Raw genomic sequence first — 16,715 nt, 5'->3', positions numbered from 1 at the left:
TCTAGAAAGCTGAAGCTTCACGAGGACAACTATCCAGTCCATGATTTGGAATTAGGAGCCATTGTGTTCGCTTTGAAGATCTGGCGTCATTATCTGTATGGCGAGAAATTTGAGATCTTCACCGACCATAAGAGTCTCAAGTATTTGTTCACTCAGGCGGAGTTGAACATGAGGCAGAGACGTTGGATGGACTTGCTTAAGGACTATGATTGCGAAATTAAGTACCATCCGGGAGCTGCTAATCTCACCGCTGATGCTTTGAGTCGCAAGGTGCGACTATACGCACTTCAGACTTGTTCAATATCTAGTGCGATCAGTGACTGTTGTACTTCAGGTTTTACCTTCAAGCATAAGAAAGGTATGTAGAGTATCCAGATGTTTGCGATATTATCTGAGCCAGCCTTGTATTCGCGAATCCGAGATGCTCAGATGTCTGATTCGAAGACCCAGCGTTTAGCTCGTCTAGCTAACGAGGGTAGCTCGTCTGGATTTCATTATCAGTCAGATGGCTTTCTGTGTTTGTCTGGTAGGCTTGTGATTCCGCAGGATGAAGAGTTGCGAGAGGAGATTTTGTCTTAGGCACATCGCACTAAGTTGAGTATTCATCCTGGGAGCAACAAGATGTACAAGGATCTACGTACTCATTTCTGGTGGAAGGGAATGAAACGCAGTGTTTATCAGTTTGTTTCGAGATGTTTGGTGTGTCAACATGTCAAAGCAGAGCACCGACGACCTGGAGGATTGCTTCACAGTCTGCCTATTCCTGAATGGAAATGGGAGTTTATCACAATGGACTTTGTGACCCATTTGCCGGTATCCCCGAGGAACTGTGATGCTATCTGGGTTGTAGTGGACCGACTCACCAATTCAGCTCATTTCATTGCCTATAGCCGAGAGTACTCTGTGGATCGCATGGCACGGATGTACATTCAGGAGATCGTTCGACTTCATGGAGTGCCTGTGAGCATTGTCAGCGATCGAGACCCCAGGTTTACTTTTAGGTTCTGGGGGAGTGTTCAGCGTGCGATGGGTACTACTCTCAGTTTGAGTACTGCCTATCATCCAAAGACTGATGGTCAGTCAGAGCGCACTATCCGTACTTTGGAGGATATGCTTAGAGCGTGCGCCATAAATTTTGGTTCAGCCTGGCAGGATCATTTTCCGTTGATCGAGTTCGCGTACAACAACAGCTATCACACTAGTATTGGGATGGCACCTTTTGAGGTGTTGTATGGGTGACGTTGTCGTAATCCACTCTTCTGGGAAGAAGTGGGGGAGAGACAGGCTGAGGGACCGGAGTTTATCCAGCAGGCGATAGACATTGTTGATCAGATCAAGAAACAGATTAAGACTGCACAGGATCGTCAGGACAACTATGCTAATATCAAGCGTAGGCCTTTGCAGTTCGATGTCGGGGAGAAAGTGTTTCTGAGAGTGTCACCTTTCCGCAAGATTCTCAGATTTGGCCTTAAGGGCAAGTTATCTCCCAGGTTTATCGGTCCGTTTGAGATCTTGGAGAGCATTGGCGATTTGGCTTATCGGCTAGCTTTGCCACCGCATCTTTCCAGTATTCACGACGTGTTTCACGTATCTCTATTGCGACGGTATGTGGCGGATGAATCTCATATTCTGCAGCGGTCTGAGGTTCAGGTGAACAAGGATTTGACTTATGTTGAAAAACCTATTCGTATACTGGATTATAAGGATAAGATTTTGCGAAACAAAGTCATTCCTCTGGTTTTAGTTCAGTGGCAGCGCCGAGGCACTGAGGAAGCTACTTGGGAGCTTGAGGACAGGATGCGTGAAGACCATCCTGAGTTGTTTTGATTTCATTCTTTAAGTGTATTCAGTTGCAAACTCTGTAAACGTTTGATTTGAATAAAGAATGTTTCTGATTTCTGTATTGCATTCGGTACTTAAGATCTGATTTTGAGGACGAAATATCTTAAGTGGGGGAGAATGTAGTAGCCCGTACCCTAATTGAGTAATTAAAGGATTAATTCTAATTAAATAAATTGGGTATCGGACGGATCGGAAGCTCCGAAGGCACGATCGGAAGCTCCGAACAGGATCGGAAGCTCCGATGAGCGATCGGAGGCACCGATAATATTACGTCAGGCATGACGTGTGGTTGGATCGGAAGCTCCGATCAGGATCGAAAGCTCCGATCACCCCTATCCGGAGTCAACAAGTGATATTTTGACACGTAGTAGATCAGGATCTTCGGAAGCTCCGATGGCAGGATCAAACATTCCGAAAGAGGTTCGGACATTCCGATCGAGGATCGAAAGTTCCGATCGTTGTCTATAAATAAAGGGCCGAGGATTCATTTCCAATTGCCAATTCCGAGTATTTCCCTCTCCTTTCTAGTCTATTCGAGTAGTTCTAGCCTTCCTAGGCTTGACCCGGCGGTCGGCGAGGCGTTCGGTAGTCGTAGCGGAGTTGTGCCCAAGTTCTGGAGGCATCGACATCAAAAGGCTAACGACGGACGAAGGTATAGCTTTTTTGCTTCCTATAAATATTTAGGAGTATGCAATAGCTTAGTTAAGGCTTTTAGAGCGCTTTAATGATAGTAGTATCATTTGGCAGTGTAGATCAGACTATAGGCATGGACCTAGAGTTGGTAGAGCTTGCACTGATTTGAGTTACGGAAATACTATTCGAGATATCCTGACTGAGTATGCATGTATTATGTGACTGCATGGTTTATATGTCATTGATTTATGCTGCATTCATTTGCATCTTGTTGTATCTCTTTCGAGATGTCTGTTAGTAGGGTTGTACCCTATCCTATTAGTGGATGAACTTCCATCGATTTGGGTCCGGCGTATCCACGGTTATCTCGGTATGGGAGCCACCTCCTAAAGCGACGGCACAGCGTGCTACATACTAGGGCCCGGTCTGTCTCTGTTATCTAATCCTTGGCCTCGAGTTTATAGGGAGTTCACTTTGCATGCATGTATACTCATACTCTCGTACTGAGCGTTTTATGCTCACGTCTCGTACTCTGTGTTTCTGGACACCCTATTCCATGGGGCAGGTTTGCGATTAGACGAGGAGGGTCGATCAAGGAGGGGCTAGTCAGTGGTTGACCAGCTGGAGCTTCGTCTAGGTTTTATTTATGTTGTTTTGAGGTTGATACAGCTATTCGATTTGGTTGTATATTATTTGGATAAATTACAGATTCCTTTACTTGGGATTGTATAATGTTTATTGGTTTCCGCAGTTTTATTCTGATATCTGTTTAATTAAGTTAATTGCATGCCTAAGTTTTGTTTAGTAGGTGATCTGGGTAAAGGTCACTATAGTTCAGTTATAGCCGTTATGCCGTCGGTTTGAGTTTTGAAGTTTCGAACCGTTTTGAGTTATGAACTTGGCTTGTAAGTTGATCGTGGCTATTGATCAATCATCTCTTGTATTCGTACAAATTTGTTGGAGTTATCGAGCCCTGTGTTAGCAGCATTTGATCGTCGAGAGTTGGACGAAGAACGGTAAAGAGATTTCCATGAACCGTTGATTGTTGTTTAGGTTGTATAGTTGTTGATACAATCTTTTGTTGTAGCTTTCCAGAAGTTGGAACTACTGCCTTGAAAGGTAAAAGCAGTAATCGTAGCAGGATAGCATACTCGAGACAGCTTAGTTCTTGAGTTTCCCTTTTTAAATCACATACTTGTTTGTACACTTGTTCTAGCATGAAGAATTTGTGTCTTGTTGATTTCTTGGACTTTTGTTATGTGGCTTATGTTTATGTTTCTGTTATGCATTCATCTTGAGCCAATCTTGCTTTCAGCGGGCAGAACCGTCCTTTTTGTTTAGACGTTTGGGAACTATGATTGAGTGGCCTGGGTCGTAGTCGTTTCGCCTGGTGCTAGCATACTCATTATAGTTGCTCAAAGTCTAGAGGAGTGGGATACGTGGCACCACCTCGATTGGAAGAGTCGGTGAGTCGTTACGTGATCTCATCCTCGGGATCCCAAAAGCACTGCAGCAATCCCTTGTTTATCAGAATCGATATCCTGGTTTTTAAAGACATGCATATCATTAACCTCGACTTGAATATGTTGTATTGATAGCATGTTGTTTATTTATTATTTGATATGTTGCTTTTTCTGGGATTATCATTCTCACCGGTTATCCGGCTGTTGCTTTGTTTTGTATGTGTACTTGGCAACAGGTGGGGCAGGACCAAGTCAGAAGAGGCATGGTTAGCTTCGAGGGAAAGATGTAGAAGTGAGACTCGGTTTAGAAGTCGTGTCGGCATGTCTACCTAGTTTATGTTAGAACATGTTTAGATCTCGAACTTCGTTGTTTATGTTGTATCGATTATGCGAGCTCCTCGATTTCATGTTATTTCCATATGCGTAGTTGATCGACTCTAGAACTTCATGTATTAATTGGAGATAGTATGTTTTGATGCATGATTGTATATTGAATGTGTGAGATTGAGTTCAGCTAGCTTCTGCTGTTCTTTTTGCCATGTTTTTGTCCTCGCTCGATCTGCAAGATCTTGCGGATCGAGCGAGAGAAAATGTTCAGTCCTCTGTTTTAGGATTTTTGTGTCTTGCTCGATCCGCAAGATCTTGCAGATCGAGCGAGGGCTGTTTTGCCTCGAACAGAGGCTTGAGATTTTTGGCTCGCTCGATCTGCAAGATCTTGCAGATCGAGCGGAGCACTGTTCATTTTAAAAAAAAATAAAAAAAATTTAATTGCTTTTAATCTTGGTTCTTGATTGACTAATTGTTTTTTAATACCGAGATTAGTTGTTTAGAACCGAGGTCTCACATTAAATGATATCAGAGAGTTAAGATTCTTGGTTGAACTAGAGTGAGCGGGGTAGATCGAGTCTGCGTGTATTGGCTCCTCGCATGTGTTTGAATTATTTTAACTGTGTACTTAATTCCATGCGAGCATGCTTTATTATTGAGAATTATTGAATTACATGGTTATGTGATTTAATTTATAAAGCATGATCTACTTGAGATATAACTGTTTCTGTTATCGACTGGTATCCGGTATTCCAAGCGGTTGTAAGGGAACTGATTGTAGCAATTGAGATATCTCGTGTCCTAACCTTTGATTTTCAGATGGTTCCTCCTCGAGTGATAAATAGAAACACACCGCCAGTTATCCCTGCAACTGAGAAAGCTAGCACTGAAGTTCATCAGTTGGATGCTTCAGCAACGCCTATGGAAACCTTGCTGAAGAGGTTTCAGTCTTTCAATCCGCCGTTGTTGTTAGGTTCAGAAAATCAAGTTGACTGTGAAAGTTGGTTGGATGATATTTATCAGCTGTTTGATTCCATTGATTACACAGATGACCGCAGAATCAGGTTAGTCATTCATCAGCTACGTGGGGTTGCTAAGAGCTGGTGGATCATAACAAAGAAAGCAATAGAGAATAGAGGTACGGAAGTTACTTGAACTCTTTTTAAATCTGAATTCTATAAGCGGTTTTTCCCTATCTCGTACCGTAAGTACAGGGGAGCAGAATTTGCCAATTTGAGACAAGGGAATCTGAACATCAAAGAGTACGTTGCCAAGTTTGATAGTCTGTTGCGTTTTGCACAACTAATTGCCGGAGATGAAGAAGCTAAGGCAGATCACTACATAAATGGCTTGAATCCTGACATCTTCACTTTGGTGAACACTGCTAGGCCGACAACTTTGTGGACATCATGAATCACGCAAAGGGAGCAGAAGCAGGCTTGTGTAGGAAAAGAGGTAATCAGGTAGCACCTCAGCAGCAGAGGCAGTGTCAGAACCAACCATCTCAGTATCAGAATCAGCCACCGCAGCATCAGAACCAGCAGCAAAGGTATGAAGGTGGAAACAGTGGGGGAAACAGAAAGGATCAGTACAAGGCAAGAGGTAAACAGTTCAAGAGGCAGGGGAACAGTTCGTCCAATTCCAGTGGTTCAAAGCAATTTGGTTCAGGACCGAGTTCTGGGTCATCATCCTTGTACTGCAGCAAGTGTGGAGGAAGACACTCACTGGATCAGTGTGTGGGAGTCTTTGGCAATTGTAACATTTGTCAGCAACCGGGACACTTCTCTAAAGTGTGCCCACAGCGTAACAGAGATAGAGCTCAGAGTGGGAGTTTTTCTAGACCTGCAGCTCAGCCTCAGAGGCAGTCTTCTGCAGTGCACTCTTTCCAGCCTCAGCAGCAGAACAGACAGGGAGGTAACTCTAGTGCAAATCAGCCTCCGAGATAGCAGGCACGAGTCTTTGCATTGATAGAGGATCAGGCTCAGGCAGCACCTGACGATGTTATAGCAGGTAACTGTTCGATTTTTGGTTATTCTGCTCATGTCTTGATAGATACTGAAAGAGTGGGTGCCCGGTGAGCCAACTTGTGGCTAAGGGCTTTGATGACTCTTTGTATAAACAATCTTTTGTTTAATATAATTTACACTTTTATTAATGGCAATGACTTTGTCTTTCTTCATATTGTGATATTGTGATATACTATTGTTGTTTTGATAAAGACCTTGAATATACTATAGTGTATGTAAGATGTGGTAGAACATGGAGATGTCTATCATGAAACACATCTTATAGTCACTGTATATTCTAAACTGTTCCTAGTCGATTGAGCCATCCGATAATAAGGATAAGGATCGCTCGAGTTTGAGACTAGCATTTGCGATGCAGAGTACCAAGTTTCATTGGTAAGGAACATAGAGATGTTCGAAGCATGCAAATGGATATTCATATGATGAATGATCGAACTACCCTATCCGGACTTTCCAAGTGGTTATCACTTATCGAGTGGATAGAGTCCGCGGTTTTGGTTGTACACCATTAGTCCTTATTACTTGAGACATCATTGAGACTCTATATGCTAGTACTGTGCTTTGACTCGTTTACCGACTCTATTGGGGTCATCAGGTGTCGGGATTGGGTACAGTTACAACACATATAGGAGTCGATGCTTTGTTGTCAAGGATTCACCACATACTTGCGAGTGTGGATATCCTATGCGATCTGAGAAGATATTAGTGTGACGAATCTCTGGCCAGAGTACATGATGTGATTTAAGAAATGGTTTCTTAGTAGCACATGCGATGTCACTATTTGATCTTCAAGATGTATTGCATAGTTATCGAATCTCGAGCGACTCTCGATATACCAATGGTTGTTGATTCGATCGGGATATATGGATGAAGGGACCGTACTGTACGCTAACCAAAATCTACTGGTTCTTGTAGGCACTATCAGTGATACCTAGGGAATCATGGGGCGATGTTGCTAGGCGCTCATACCATGATTCGATGGGCAAGTCGGAAATTGTTGTTCCGAGTCACAAGGAGTTGTGAGCCCACAGCTAGCTGTATCCCTGAACCATTGAGGGTCACACAGTGTAATGGATTTTTAATCCCCGTTGAGATAGTTAAATTTAAAGAATTAAATTTAATGAACGAAAAAGTTGGACTTCTTATTTAAGAGTAGAGGAGTAAGATTTTCTAAAATGACATAGGGATGGCCATTTTTGGAAATCACTGAATTCGGATTCAGAAAATTATATCTTGACTTTAAAAGGTGCAGAAATGGTTTCTGTGCACATTGGTGAAATCGGTTTATCAATCGGAGTCACGATGAATTTTATATTAATTTCTGAACATGCGGGCTTTGCTTGTCGGGCCTGAACTTATGATTAATGGGCCCTAAGCTGTTAGTGGCCTACATTATAAATAAGTTATTGCAGTACAGAAATAATACACAACAGGTCACAATTTTCGAAAACCCTAAGTATTTTTCTAAAAAGTGGCCGCCCCCTACCCTCTGTCTGACAGAAAAATCCAGCCTGTGATTTTGAATTACAGTCTGGTTTAACGGATCAAATTCGTTAATCTCTTCGTAGAAAACTTCTGATAGATTTTATAGTGCAATCTATCAGAGGGATTAAATCTCTGTTCGTGGACTTGATTGAAGAACAGTTCGTCTATCAGTTCCAGGGATATACAACAAGAGCAGAGAAATCTGTTGGTGTCCAGAATCTCGATTCGAGATTAAAGGTAAAAATTTATAATTGTTATTTAAATTTTTACACACACAATTTAATCGTAAGGTTGATACCCATTATGGAATCGTTCCATACAAAATTTTAAACTTCCGCTGCACCGGAAATCAATCATAATTGATCTGAAAGCCGCGTTCTCCAACAGTGGTATCAAAGCCAGGTTGCTCAGATCAAGCGATTAAATTAATCGATTGTACAAAAATTTTTAGGCCTCGGTTTTTGAAACAAAATAAATATTTTAAAATAAAAAATATTTTTCGGGCAAAAAGCCGGGCAGCGATTGGATCGCTGCCCGGGGCAGGGGCAGCGATCGTCGCTGCCCCGGGCAGCGCACGGCGCTGCCCGGCCCGGGAATGTCCCAGGCGGCCCGCGGGAAAAATTATTTTTAATTTTTTAAATTAAATTTTAATATGTTAAAATTCTATTTTTGGTCCGATCGAAAATTGTTTTGATTGGTCCACGAGGCGTCGGATCGAATTGTTCGAGTCCGAAAATTTTAAAATTGATTTTTGGATAAATTTGAATTTTTGGAAAATTTTAATATTTTATCCTTTAATTGAATTTTGAAATTAATTATTTTTGGTACAATTGATGATAAGATATGATATTATGGATATATATTGAGTAAAATATGATTTTATGTATAAAATTGGATTTTATAGATAAAATATGATTTTATTTGATAAAAAGATAAAATATGATTTTGTATGTAAAATAAGATTTTATGTATGAAATATGATTTTATCCTTTTAAATTTAAATTGCCATTGCATGTTATCCAATAAATTAATTTTGAATTAAATGTTATTGGATAAGGATGATCGATTGCCATGACCAATTTTGTAGGTGTATGTTAGGAATTTACATTTGTTTTTATTGTTGTTGGTTTTATTAATGGGCCTGGTTTATGGCCCAATATGAATGTCATATGTAATAAAAGTGGGCTTGGTTTATGGCCCGTTTCCACCCCTTAAAAATGTATCCGCTACTTGTCATTGTTATTTATTGTAAATACATTAGATTTAGTGGGTGATCAAGATTTGAAGATGGAGGTGGGCCCAGCATACAATAAAGACAGAAGAAATGTAAATTGGAAGCAAATGTAATAGGATTGCATTGCATACTGCATATTACCTAGGATTGGACTAAGACTCGTGATTGGCAACCACGGGTCGATTAGAAATGGAATCGATCATCCTATATAATATGTGATATTATAGTTGTATGCATGTTTTAGACAAAATTGTGTGAATCCGACAAGCATACAAAATTTTAAAAAATGATGAGACAAATTTTTATAATTAAAAATCCCTCATTTTAAATATGATTTAAAATTGATATCAAGATAAATAAAGGAAATTTAAATTTGTTTAAATGTTCCTACCTTCCATCAACGATCAATGTATGAGATGCTACCCGCGGATACGGTCCGGCTCATATTATTGGGGGGGCCCGTTCGTCGGAAAGCTGTACATTGGATCGACACATGTTGTAAGTTGGGTGGAACTCCCATGGGATCGGGTCATATTATTGGGGGATCCACATGGCGACCGTCCATCACAACTTAATATTGATGGGTCATCTTGACATTTCACAATAATCGGCGTCATATTATTGGGCCCTTATTGGACATGAGGTAAAAACATGGAGGTTGCTTTGGAAGCAATTGGGCTCTACCTTTTGAAAATTATGGTTGGCTGATATTATTCGGGACTATAAGTTTGTCAATTGGACTCCATGTTCTCACTAAGGAAAACAGTTTCCCGTTTTCACTAGAGGGTAGTGAAAGTGTTAAAATAGTGGGAGTGAGATTCATAAAATAAATTTCGCCTATTTTATGTCTTAGTAAATTGCTTAAAACAATCACTGATATTTGTCTGTTTCTTTTCAGTATTTCATACAATGAATTCGCGTAATCCACTTTTCTCGATCCTCGAACAAAATAAGTTGACTGGCGCAAACTATACGGAATGGTTCCGTAAGTTGAAGATTGTCTTGACTTCGGAGAAGATGCTCTACGTGTTAGAGAAATCTCCTCCGAAGGAAGCACCAGCTGACGTAAGTCCGGAGGAGTTAGCCAAGCTTGATACATGGTGGGACCATGATATCAAGACCAAATGCTATATGCAAGCCTCGATGTCTGATGAACTCCAGAGGCGATTTGAGGATACCGTGAATGCTGCTGACATTCACGTTCAACTCAAGGAACTTTTTGGGGCTCAATCGAGGGCTGAAAGGTTCGCTACTGTAAAGGAGCTAATGACGTGTCGCATGCGTGAAGGGACTTCGGTCCGTGATCATGGGGTACGAGTGATTTGGCTCATATAGAAGTTGGTAACCCTTGATTTGGTGTTGGAGCATGAACTCAACGTGGACTTACTACTTCTGTCTCTTCCTTCTTCATTTGACGGATTTGTGGTAAATTTCAATATGAACAAGATAGAGGCCTCCCTTGAAGAGATGATCAATATGCTTGTGACATATGAATCCACATTAAAGAAGGATAAACCGGCTTTCTTGGTGGGCTCCTCTTCTTCTGCTAAGAAGGGGCCAAGTACGAAGGGTAAGAAACGTTCTGCCCCACCCAAGAAAATCGAACCCGAGAAGAAGTACAAGATAAAGGCTTCAAACATGGAAAAATCCAAGGATGTTTGCCATTACTGCAAGAAGCCCGGTCATTGGAAGCGTAACTGCAAGGAATATCTAGAGCAGTTGCGAACTGCAAAGGGTATGTTCTATATTGAAATAAATGTTTCACTTAATACTACTTCTTGGGTATTGGATACCGGATGTGGATCTCACATTTGCAATGATTTGCAGGTGATGACAAGAAGTCGCAGGCTTAGGATGGGTGAGACCCAGCTGAGGCTCGGAAATGGTTCCAGAGTTGAAGCAAAAGCCGTGGGAGATGTTTATTTAATTTTGCAGAACGGTTTTAAGTTACTTTTAAGAGATGTTTTATTTGTTCCGGATTTGATTAAAAACATTATTTCTGTTTCTATGCTTGATAGAGATGGTTATTCTTGCAATTTTGTGAATGGGATTTGCAATATTTACAAGAATGAATGTTTGATTGGAAATGGACAACTTGAAAACGATCTATACAACTTAAAACTAAAAGACGTTCCAATAAATTATGCTGATAAACCGGCAACAACAAACAAAAGGAAAATCGATAGCCAAAACCCGGAAAACCTTTGGCACGCTAGGCTAGGTCATATTTCCTCAAGGAGGATGAACAAGCTAGTGGGAGAGGGCATGTTTGATATGTCTGATATTAACTCTCTACCTACTTGTGAATCCTGCCTAAAAGGAAAAATGACTAAATCTCCTTTTAAGGGGAAACCTGAGCGTAGTCAAAATCTGTTGGATTTGATCCATACAGATGTTTGTGGTCCATTTAGAGTTAGGACTCAATATGGCCACACCTACTTCATTACCTTTACTGATGATTATTCAAGGTATGGGTATTTATATTTAATGAAATATAAGTCTGAGCATTTGAAAAGTTCAAAGAATTCAAGGCTGAAGTAGAAAACAAGCTAGGTAAAAGTATTAAAGCACTTCGATCGGATCGAGGTGGAGAATACTTGAGTACCGAGTTTTTGGACTATCTAAAAGAGAATGGGATTCTCTCTCAGTGGACTCCTCCTATGACACCACAGCTTAATGGTGTATCGGAGCGTCATAATCGAACTTTGTTGGACATGGTTCGATCCATGATGAGCTTCACTGAGCTTCCACCTTCGTTTTGGGGCTATGCGCTTGAAACGGCGGTATTGTTGTTGAACAACGTCCACACTAAAGCAGTGGAAAAAACACCATACGAGTTATGGAATGGCAAAGCTCCTAAGTATTCGTACTTGAGGATTTGGGGATGTCCTGCTTACGTGAAGCGGACAGTGGGAGATAAGTTTGATAGTCGATCCAGCTTATGTTATTTTGTAGGGTATCCGAAGAATTCAATCGGATATTATTTCTATTATCCTGCTGAAACAAAGGTGTTTGTTTCAAGGAATGCCACCTTCTTGGAGAAGGAGTTCTTATTGGATAAGAAAGGCGAGATGATGGAACTCGAAGAAATTCGAGAAGAACCCGAAATACAAAATAACGATCCTACACCTCAGGAACCATTGCTGGACACGCCTGTACCTAGAAGATCCGAGAGAACTTCTAGACCTCCTATTTGATATGGTCTTCTTCTTGAAGGGGATCAAGATGAACTCGATGTTGGATGTGATCCAAGAAACTTCAAGGAAGCCATTTCTGATGCGGATTCAAATTTATGGCTTGAAGCTATGCAGTCGGAAATAGATTCGATGCATACAAACCAAGTTTGGTCTTTAGTAGATCCTCCCGATGAAATTGTTCCAATAGGGTGTAAATGGATCTACAAGAGAAAGCTTGGGCCTGATGGTAAGGTATTGACCTACAAGGCGCGATTGGTGGCGAAAGGTTATACTCAAAGACAAGGAGTTGACTATGATGAAACCTTTTCACCAGTTGCAATGTTCAAGTCCATAAGAATCCTTATTGCCATAGCTGCATGGTATGACTATGAGATATGGCAAATGGATGTGAAGACTGCTTTTCTTAATGGAGACATTAAGGAAGAGATCTATATGAAGCAGCCTGAGGGGTTCACATCCATGGGAAGCGAGCATAAGGTATGCAAGCTTCAGAGATCAATTTATGGTCTAAAACAAGCATCAAGAAGTTGGAACCAAAAATTTGATGAAACAATAAAAGATTTTGGTTTCATCAAGAATCCGGAGGAACCATGCGTGTACAAGAAATTAGTTAAGGATGCTGTGACATTCTTAGTACTTTATGTTGATGACATCATACTCATTGGGAATGATGTAGGGATGTTGCAGTCAACAAAGATATGGTTATCAGGTAGATTCTCGATGAAGTATTTGGGTGAGGCATCCTATATTCTTGGGATACAGATCTATAGAGATAGATCTAAGAGAATAATAGGACTCACTCAATCAACCTACATCGACACCATATTGAAACGGTTTTCAATGGATGGGTCCAAGAGAGGACATCTACCCATGTGTCATGGAGTTTCTCTATCCAAGTCTATGTGTCCCAAGACTGATGAAGAGATATAGAAAATGACACATGCACCATATGCATCAGTCATAGGTAGTATCATGTATGGGATGATATCTACCAGACCGGATGTAGCATTTGCTCTGAGTGTCACGAGCAGATATCAAGCTAATCCCGGTCAAATGCATTGGAAAGCCGTGAAGGACATTCTTAAGTACTTACGAAGGACTAAGAATATGTTCATGGTATATGGAGGAAGAGAACTAAAATTGGAAGGCTATACCGACTCTAGCTTCCAAAGTGACGTGGATGACTCGAAGTCAACCTCTGGATTTGTGTTCATGCTCAATGGCGGTGCTGTCTCTTGGAAGAGTTCCAAGCAGGACACCACAGCGGATTCCACCACTGAAGCTGAATACATTGCAGCATCAGCTGCTGCTAAAGAGGCCGTTTGGATGAGGAATTTCGTCCAAGAGTTGGGCGTCATTCCTGAAGTTGTTGGTCCAGTCCCGGTGTACTGTGACAACACGGGTGCCGTTGCTCAGGCAAAGGAACCAAGGTCTCATCAAAGATCCAAACACGTACTGAGGAAATACCACATCATCCGGGAGATTGTGGAAAGAGGAGACATCACTGTCGAAAGAGTGGCCTCTGCAGACAATATCGCTGATCCACTTACTAAGCCCTTGTCAGGACCATTATTTGACAAACATCGCGAAGCAATGGGTCTACGTAGTATGACTAGTTGGCTTTAGGGCAAGTGGGAGATTGAAAGAGTGGGTGCCCGGTGAGCCAACTTGTGGCTAAGGGCTTTGATGACTCTTTGTATAAACAATCTTTTGTTTAATATAATTTACACTTTTATTAATGGCAATGACTTTGTCTTTCTTCATATTGTGATATTGTGATATACTATTGTTGTTTTGATAAAGACCTTGAATATACTATAGTGTATGTAAGATGTGGTAGAACATGGAAATGTCTATCATGAAACACATCTTATAGTCACTGTATATTCTAACCGTTCCTAGTCGATTGAGCCGTCCGATAATAAGGATAAGGATCGCTCGAGTTTGAGACTAGCATTTGCGATGCAGAGTACCACGTTTCATTGGTAAGGAACATAGAGATGTTCGAAGCATGCAAATGGATATTCATATGATGAATGATCGAACTACCCTATCCGGACTTTCCAAGTGGTTATCACTTATCGAGTGGATAAAGTCCGCGGTTTTGGTTGTACACCATTAGTCCTTATTACTTGAGACATCATTGAGACTCTATATGCTAGTACTGTGCTTTGACTCGTTTACCGACTCTATTGGGGTCATCAGGTGTCGGGATTGGGTAAAGTTACAACACATATAGGAGTCGATGCTTTGTTGTCAAGGATTCACCACATACTTGCGAGTGTGGATATCCTATGCGATCTGAGGAGATATTAGTGTGACGAATCTCTGGCCAGAGTACATGATGTGATTTAAGAAATGGTTTCTTAGTAGCACATGCGATGTCACTATTTGATCTTCAAGATGTATTGCATAGTTATCGAATCTCGAGCGACTCTCGATATACCAATGGTTGTTGATTCGATCGGGATATATGGATGAAGGGACCGTAGTGTACGCTAACCAAAATCTACTGGTTCTTGTAGGCACTATCAGTGATACCTAGGGAATCATGGGTCGATGTTGCTAGGCGCTCATACCATGATTCGATGGGCAAGTCGGAAATTGTTGTTCCGAGTCACAAGGAGTTGTGAGCCCACGGCTAGCTGTATCCCTGAACCATTGAGCGTCACACAGTGTAATGGATTTTTAATCCCCGTTGAGATAGTTAAATTTAAAGAGTTAAATTTAATGAACGAAGAAGTTGGACTTCTTATTTAAGAGTAGAGGAGTAAGATTTCCTAAAATGACATAGGGATGGCCATTTTTGGAAATCACTGAATTCGGATTCAGAAAATTTTATCTTGACTTTAAAAGGTGCAGAAATGGTTTCTGTGCACATTGGTGAAATCGGTTTATCAATCGGAGTCACGATGAATTTTATATTAATTTCTGAACATGCGGGCTTTGCTTGTCGGGCCTGAACTTATGACTAATGGGCCCTAAGCTGTTAGTGGCTTACATTATAAATAAGTTATTGCAGTACAGAAATAATACACAACAGGTCACAATTTTCGAAAACCCTAAGTATTTTTCTAAAAAGTGGCCGCCCCTACCCTCTGTCTGACAGAAAAATCCAGCCTGTGATTTTGAATTACAGTCTGGTTTAACGGATCAAATTCGTTAATCTCTTCGTAGAAAACTTCTGATAGATTTTCTAGTGCAATCTATCAGAGGGATTAAATCTCTGTTCGTGGACCTGATTGAAGAACAGTTCGTCCATCAGTTCCAGGGATATACAACAAGAGCAGAGAAATCTGTTGGTGTCCAGAATCTCGATTCGAGATTAAAGGTAAAAATTTATAATTGTTATTTAAATTTTTACACACACAATTTAATCGTAAGGTTGATACCCATTATGGAATCGTTCCATACAAAATTTTAAACTTCCGCTGCACCGGGTATCAATCATAATTGATCTGAAAGCCGCGTTCTCCAACAGATACAGGTGCTTCCCATTCCTTTATCTCTGAGAAATTTTTGTTATTGCATGCTTTGCCTACCGAGTTGTTGCCTACAGTAGTAGCTGTTACTTCACCTTTGGGTGGAGGAATTGTTTCTGTCAGATTATTCAGGAACTATGAACTGAGTTTTGAAGGAAATTTGTTAGAATTCGACTGTATTGTACTTGGACTGTCAGATTTTGATTGTATTGTTGGTATAGATGCTTTAACCAAGTACAGGGCAACAGTCGATTGTTTTCTGAAGGTTGTCAGGTTCAGACCTGAAATGGCAGACGAGTGGAAATTCTTTGGTAAGGGTTCTCGATTTAGAATTTCTTTGATTTCAGTGTTATCTATGACTCATTTGCTACAGAGAGGTGCAGAAGGATTTTTGGTTTATGCGGTTGATGTACTGAAATCTAGCCCTGCTTTGGTAGATTTACCGGTGGTTAGAGAATTTGCTGATGTGTTCCCGAAAGATGTTCCTGGTTTGCCACCTATTCGAGAAATCGAATTCTGCATTGACTTAGTGCCAGGTACTCAACCTATTTCAAAAGCTCCTTATCATATGGCACTTGTTGAATTGAGAGAGTTGAAGGAACAACTTGAGGATTTGATTGCCAAAGGATACATCAGACCTAGTGTATCGCCTTGGGGTGCTCCTGTGCTTTTTGTTCGGAAGAAGGATGGTTCTATGTGGCTCTGTATCGACTACCGCCAATTGAATCAGGCTACAGTTAAGAACAGGGATCCTTTACCCCGAATAGACTACCTTTTTGATCAGCTGCAGGGTTCTTCTGTCTACTCTAAGATTGATCTGAGGTCAGGTTATCACCAGTTGAGAGTGCGAGAGGAAGATGTTCCTAAGACCGCATTCAGGATGAGGTATGGTCACTTTGAGTTTATAGTCATGCCATTCGGTTTGACTAACGCTCCAGCAGTTTTTATGGGTTTGATGAACCGTATCTTTCAGCGTTATTTAGATGAGTTCGTCATTATCTTTATCGATGATATTCTTATCTACT

The sequence above is a fragment of the Henckelia pumila genome, unplaced genomic scaffold (assembly GCF_033568475.1).
Source record: "Henckelia pumila isolate YLH828 unplaced genomic scaffold, ASM3356847v2 CTG_170, whole genome shotgun sequence".
In the NCBI taxonomy this organism is placed as follows: domain Eukaryota; kingdom Viridiplantae; phylum Streptophyta; class Magnoliopsida; order Lamiales; family Gesneriaceae; genus Henckelia; species Henckelia pumila.
This window is presented reverse-complemented; position numbering follows the sequence as displayed.